The sequence below is a fragment of the Mus musculus genome, chromosome 9 (genome assembly GCF_000001635.26).
Source record: "Mus musculus strain C57BL/6J chromosome 9, GRCm38.p6 C57BL/6J".
NCBI lineage: Eukaryota > Metazoa > Chordata > Mammalia > Rodentia > Muridae > Mus > Mus musculus.
In genome coordinates this window covers 85,783,264-85,790,931 of record NC_000075.6, presented here as the reverse complement: position 1 = coordinate 85,790,931, position 7,668 = coordinate 85,783,264, and the positions used below count along the sequence as shown (strand labels likewise).

Sequence of the window (7,668 nt, the reverse complement as noted above, 5' to 3'; positions counted from 1 at the left end):
CTCTCTCACCAATAAGGCTCAGGAAAGATCACAAAAGAGAGAGCATGAGGGGCTGGAGAGATGGCTCAGTGGTTAAGAACACCAACTGTTCTTCCACAGGTCCTGAGTTCAAATCCCAGCAACCACATTGTGACTCACAACCATCCGTAATGAGATCTGATGCCCTCTTCTGGTGCATCTGAAGACAGCTACAGTGTACTTAGATATAATAATAAATACATCTTTGAGAGAGAGAGAGAGAGAGAGAGAGAGAGAGAGAGAGACAGCACAAAGAGTGTAAGATTTGGAGAATGGGAACATTCGACATCCAATCTGAACAATGGTGGACACACTGGCCGCCTGGCTTCTCCAAGTCACCATGAACCATGAAGGTCTGTAGCTCCTGTTGCCCCTACGGCCCTGGTGAACAGCTGGCTGAAAGAGGAGTACCGAGTCAGCCCCCTCGAAGGCTGCACTGTGAGCCAAATCTCCCAGGATACTGACTGGGTGACCTTTGATGCCATCTTCACTCAACTGCCTAGTGTCCTGGTGCCTCCTGGAGGGAGATACCTATGGTCAAGGTGGCAGAGGTCAAGGGACCTGCCCACCACCTGCTGCTGGGGGAACTGCAGTGGGATTGCCAGCACAGCAGCGACAGCTGTGGAGGTAGCCAGGAGCACTGATTGGACAGGATGCGTGGCGGGCACCAGGAAGACCATGCCAGGGTTCCAACTGGTAGAGACGTATGGGCTCCTAGTAGGTGGGGCTGAGTGTCACCACTAAGACCAGGATGGGTTGGTAATGGAGAAGGACAACCACCACTTACTTGGTGGCAGCCTGCGGCATGAAAAAGGCAGTGCTGAAGACGCCCCAGGCAGCCATATCTCCCTGAAGGTAGAGATGGAATGTAGCAGCCTAAAGGAGGCCTTGCAGGAGCAGAGGCTGGGACTGACCTGCTGGGCAGCTTCAAACCTAAGGAGCTGCACCCCACAGTAGCTGCACTTAAAGCCAAATTCCCCAGGGTGACTGTGGAAGCCAGTGGGGACATCACACTGAGCAACCTCCACCAGGTCTGTGGAACACACATTGACATCATGCCATTGGGAATGCTGACCCAGGCTTCTCCAGGCCTGGATTTTCCCCTCAAACTGTCTGCTGAAGGAGAGACTCAGTGCCTCATGCCTGCCAGTCCTAAACCAGAAGAAGATACCACCAGAAGAGATTACTGCAGTTTGTTGGGCCCTTCGGGATCACACATCTTTAGGTTCAGAAGCCAACAGGACATACCTGACATTAGCCTAGGCTTCCCACTAACTCTGCCATCTCCAGCTTCTGTTACTTGCCAGGGCTGACTTTGGTTTTGCTTGCCTCCATTTTCTCATCTGTTAAATAGGTCTAATAAATGTTCAGCCTTACTGGGCTGTTGATGACAACTTTAAAAAAAAATTGGAGGATGTGAAGGAATGTCATAAAACTCTACCATTCTTAACATGTATAGGAGCAGAGTCTACCTGGACAAGACTGGTCCTATCAATTTCATCTTGGATAAAGGAGGAGGGGCTTATAAGGCTCCACCCTCCCTGAGGAGTTATAGGCACCTACTGATGGCTGAAAGGGCAGAAGCCATATTCCTCAGTTGTGTAGCCTCTGGTACATTACCTTTATTTATGTAAATAATCTCTGACTCATGCTTAAATACTGTGAGCTATACATACACACACAAAATAGACATGAAAGTAAGACATGGATTGGGAAAGAAGACTGGATTTGGTGGGAGGGAGAAAGAAATGAGAGCTTGGGTGTTTTGTTTTGTTTTGTTTTGTTTCGAGACAGAAACGGTTTCTCTGTGTAGCCCTGGCTGTCCTGGAACTCACTCTGTAGACTAGGCTGGCCTCGAACTCAGAAATCTGCCTGCCTCTGCCTCCCAAGTGCTGGGATTAAAGGCGTGCGCCACGACTGCCCGGTGAGAGCTTGGATTATTAAGAACAGTGTGTGTGTGTGTTTGTGTGTGTGTGTGTGTGTGTGTGTGTGTGTGTGTGTTTGTGTGTATATCAGGAAAGAATAACTTTTTGCAAAAAGAAAAAATATCAAAAACAACAGAAAAAAGTTTCTCATGTCATTGCAATCAGACATGGAACTACAGCCCCTGACGACTCCTAGTGTTAGACTTGTGACTGCCTCCTCACTGCCATGACTGATCGCTGATGCTGAACTCTTGACCAGTGTCTGTACATGTGGCTTGCCTGAATAGAGGTCTAAAGTAGATACAGTGCATCCCCACACCCATTTGATTCTGCTAGAAAAGGCACCACAAAGAGCAAGGTGGGAACTGCCTGACCTTTCCTGCCTGGGTTCCAGGAGCCCCTCCCAGTGGAGTCTGTTAGCGAGTCACTCAGGTCAGCTCACTTCCAAGGGAAGGGAGCATGCTTTAAATTCACCACACGGGGTCTACTGCCTAACATTTTAGTGAGCAGAGAAAAAATTCTTCTTCTGACTTTTTTCTATCTATAAAATGTGATCCTTTGAGGATTAAAAGAGATGATGAATACATTTATCTCAGGAAGCATTCAAATATTCTCCTACTATTGAGAAAAATGCATGGCGAAACCCTTCCAGCCGGGGTGGGAATGAGGGGAGGCATCCATGAATTCTAACACCCTGATTATTAGAGAAGAACACTACTCTCTTGTATTTTCCTCCAATTATTCCTTGCTAACCTCCTGTGTTCTGCAGTAATATATTTGTAAGACAACAAATTCTAAAATATTTTTAGACATACTCATTCTGAGCCCCCATCACTTAGCCCAATTATGAGTTTGTCGAGCTCCGTTCATGTGTTTATCTCTATCACGTCCGCGCCCATATCTCTGCGTATAGCTCTATTTACTTGCTATTAACCATAATTATTGGCAACATTGTAATTCTCTCAGGAATAAAACAAAATATCTCGCCAGAAAAAAAAATACCTGTGGCTTATTAAATGGTAAAGGTGTTTTATGAGGCTAAAAGAGAGCAGGAGAGACTGAGAGCCGATCTTCGTTTAATACAAAAGCAAAACCTTTAGAGATGATCACATCCTGGGCTGAAATGCTAACTGGATCAATAACTAGACTCACAATTAGTGAAGAACAGGGAGAAAGTCAGTAACCTGGGTGGGGACAATCATCCTTATTATCAACCTTTGATCAATTGCTTGCGGGCAATTCATTTCATCCAGGGGCAGTCAGAGCCGCTCCCCTGTTCTTTGCCTTTCACAGACCAAGGCAGATTTGATCTCGACACAGGAGCTTTTTCTCATGGAAATAGATTAAGAGGCTTAATCAATAGGGACCTCTGTATAGTGCATCTGTCCAATACAGAAATGATCCTGCCTGGAGATCTCAGAACCCCTAGAAGCCTCTACCCTGGGAAACCCATTGCTGCAGCCATTTTTTTTGACATATGTGCTCTCTTCCTGAGACTCTGGGATAGACCTGGGTTTGCCATACTTTTGTATTCGGCCATCTGTGGTTTTCTAGGACTTTCCTTTATGTATGGATCTTGAAACTGGCCAAGAAAATAGCTCTGGAGGCTTTTGCTCTCAAGGAACTCTGACTTACCTTCCAGAATGCTTCTGCGCAAGAGAAAGGGTTCCTGTGGAATCCAAGCATGAGGAGAACTGATTTTCTCTGTTTATCTCTGTCTCTCTGTCGTGTGTGTGTGTGTGTGTGTGTGTGTGTGTGTGTGTGTGTGTTTCTTTCTCTCTCCTACTGTTGCTAAGAAGGGAAGTTAGTCAGTTCAGCAGTGATCACCATTCTGTTTCTATGACAATAAGAATATTCTTACCTAGGGCACAGTGGTGTCCCTCGCCACTGGGTCTTCCAATGTCCTTTCTTCACTTTTCATCTTCCCAGTGACTCAAGATCACTGTCCGTTGCAGAGATTATCCCAATCCCCCAAATCTCCTTTCTTGTTGTCTTCTCTCCACCCTCAGTCTTCCTCTGACTGTAGATGATGAATCAAGACCAGGGTGCAGAAAAGTAGGAAAGGAGGTAAAAGCTCTCTGCGATTTACCAAGTTAGTGTCTACCCTGTCTTACGCCACGAACCCAAACAGGCTGATTGAAAGCATGGAAGAGTCTGTCCCTTTTTTGGTGATCTATTGTAAAGTGACTGAGGTCAGCAGGAGACTTGAAGGGATTCTGAGAAAGGGGAACTGTTTGCTACAATTTACTTAGAACTTGACAGGCAGCTCCCACAAAAATCTCCCTGGTTCTAAGAAAGGTGATCTAGCCAACTTTCTCTTGGAAGATAAAATTTTAAAAATTAGTGTATTAATTATGCCAGCAGCAGAATAAATCAGCAACCAAGAAAAGTACAGAGAAGGAATGGGTTGAGTTAGCCTGCTCCATACAGTGTGGCTCAGTATCTCTGGAGTTAGCCAGGTCTCTGTACATTTAGTCCTTTTACAATGGATGATTTCTGTACAATTTTGAATTATCTTACTTTTGCATATTAAATGGCTTCTGGAGAATCACAAGTATAAATATATATATATGATTTTTTTCTAATATCAATGAAAATTAAACATATATGCCCAAAATATCGATGCCCAGATAATGTTACTATTAAAAAAATCAGCAACATTACAGCTTAATTAAGTTGATAGCTGTCTTTAGTTCATAGTAATTCATTCCAGAACAGACAAAATATAAAAGCAGTATTAAACATTGCTCCACTGATTAACTGCACATCGCTATGTAATCGTCAAGTGTGCAAGGCTAATTTTTCTTTAATCCCTGGAGCGGTGATCTCATTGTCAGAGAAGCTTTTGTGGAAAGTGTGAAAGGCATAGACTCTACGTGAAATTGAGCATTGTTTGTTGAAACAACTAAAACTTTCACAATTATTCTAAAGCCTACCAAAGTAAGATGTCTCTTTCATCTTTCAAAGTTTCTCTAAAGAAATAAAAACCATGCAGTCTATGGCAGTGAATCAAAGTCTATAGACTACTTACAGGCTCCCATTCTTTCTCTGTTTAAAAAAAAATCACAACTAGCTAAATCACATGTTATTTCAAATAAAATTGTGTGTATGTATGTGCCATGTGTGCATATTACATATGTATGTTTATGTGTATGATATTATAGCCCATATTAGGGTTCTCCTCTCTTTCCTAAACACAGTTCTCAGGCAGACAGTGAGCAAAAGATAGATAACAACCACACGGAGAGGACTCTTTTTTTTAAGATTTATTTATTTATTTTATGTATATGAGTACACTGTAGCTGTACAGATGGTTGTGAGCCTTCATGTGATCATTGGGAATTGAATTTTTAGGACTTCTCCCTATTTCAGTCAACGCTGATCGCTCCAGTTGGCCCCACTCGCTCTGGTCAACTCTGCCCACTCAGTCCTGCTTATTCCTGCCAAAGATTTATTATATTCATAAGTACACTGTAGCTGTCTTCAGATGCACCAGAAGAGGGCGTCAGATCTCATTATGGGGGGGGGGGGGGTTGTGAGCCACCATGTGGTTGCTGGGATTTGAACTCAGGACCTTCGGAAGAGCAGTCAGTGCTTTTGCCCACTGAACTACCTTGCGAGCCCAGAAAGGACTCTGTAACTATCTAAATAAGTGAATTATCTTGAGTTTCAGATGTAATCTGAGATGAGAAGTTTCTCTCCTGAGTCCTTATAGACCATGTGATCATATTCACACACACACACACACACACACACACACACAGATATTAAATATAAACAGAAAATTAAGCCTGTGTAGTAGCATGTCCTTTCTATGAATCTCAAACCTAGTATGTCTGAGAAAGTGAGCATTTGGGGAAATCATTCTGCTGACAGTTTAGTAGCAAGCAGTCCTGTTCACTGCCTCGCCATCTCAATACAGACTTACAAATAAGTCTCCAAGTCACTGTTTTTCCCCTTGAAAGGCTCTCACTGTCCAAGTTATAAAATCCAGAGATTCTGCTGAGCCAAAGGAAAGAGGGTGTGCAGAAGAACTAGTCAATATCACATGCGAAAAATGTGACCTTGACCAATAACTCGTCTTTCTGACCTTTAATTTTCTGCTTCATGAAATGGAGATGATCAAATCTTGAAGTTTGCTGGGAAGACTAAGTAAAATACTGAAGGTAGGGTGGAGACTCACTGCCTCGCAGGCGCTGTAAGGAACAAGAGCTTCTTAGATCCCTTCTCAGGGCTGCATGTGGCTTGCGGGATGCTTGGGAGTAAATTCCAACAGGTTCCTTTATTCCCTTATTAATCACCTCCAATAGACCAGACAAGAATTCCATCATCCAGAAATGAATGAAATAGCAAGTGTTCAAACTGCCCTCAGAGCAACTGAGAAAGCAAAGGCTATAGAAGCCCAGTAGCCATTTACTCTGTGTTGCGGTAAATCTCCAACCCAAATGTGCCCCGGCAAATACAACTCAGTTAATATGAATCCATGCTGTGCGCCTAGATTGGGCAGATCTACCCCTATACTACCATCTTCCCCATCTATGAGACCCCTTAGAACTTGCAGTTTCTCCAGGCCACATGCTTCTGCTCTGCTTTTCTTCTTCTTCCTCCTCCTCTATATCCTCTCCCTCTTCCATTTTCTCCTTCTTCTCTCTCTCCCCACCTTCCGCTCCAGCTCCCCTTTTATCTGCCCAATCATCAGCTCTCCTTTATTTTACAAATTAAGGTGGGAAGCAGGTTTACAGGAAATCACTTGACCCAAAATAAGAGTAAGTGAAAGGAGCCTTCTAAAAAAGAAAAAGAAAGTAAGAAAGAAGGACTTGTATTGTGCAAAAGAGCACTAGTCACCAGGTAGAGAAAGGAAGGAAGGAAGAAAATTTAAAAAAAAAAAAAAAAGGAAGGAAGAAAGAAAAGGAAGGAAGGAAGGACAGGAAGACAGAAAGACTTGTATTGTAGAAAAGAATACTAGTCACTGGGTACACAGAGAGACAAGACACTATAGCAGTGGTTCTCAACCTTCCCAATGCTACAGCCCTTTAATGCAGTTTCTCATGTCGTGGTGACGCACCACCACCACCATAAAATTATTTCATTGCTACTTCATTATTGTCATTTTGCTACATAAATCATCATGTAGATATCTGATATGCAGGATATCTGATATGTGACACCCCCCCCCAAAAGGGGTCATGACCCACAGGTTGAGAACCACTGTTCCACCAAGCAGGATAAACAAGAAAATCGAAGAGCACACTATACTTTGGAGAACTCTGACAGTGGTGTACGGTGTACGTATGGAGAATGGAAGAGAAAGGGCGGAGTGAACAATGAACTTCTTTTCCGTGGTGTGTGCTCCTGAAAAAAAAATCCTTCCTTGGAACTTGTCATTTCTTTAAAAACAAGACAAGTGACCGCCCTAGCTCTGGGACATAGTGTGGGCTAGCCAATGCAACCTGTGATAGCAGAAACTTAACTGAGATCTTCAATGAAGACACTGGCAGCACGCGTTAAGTGGGGACTTGGTTTCCCAGCGAGTTTAGGAAGCTCCGTGGTGCATGTAAAACTCGGTTCCTAGAGCTGTATGGCGATGAAGTGCTGCAAGTCTACCTGGGCGTTTGTTATATGGAGAGAGAAGGCTGACAAGGTTACTGCCTATGGGGATGTTCCATTTCAATAAGAAATATGGCTGAACGCACACCTCTTTGTCAAGTAAACCATAGAGCAACCC

The 7,668-nt window shown here is 43.6% G+C and overlaps 1 pseudogene; it reads left to right on the top strand.

The window, feature by feature from the left end:
• On the top strand, window positions 359-1,162 carry Gm18766 (predicted gene, 18766; annotated as a pseudogene).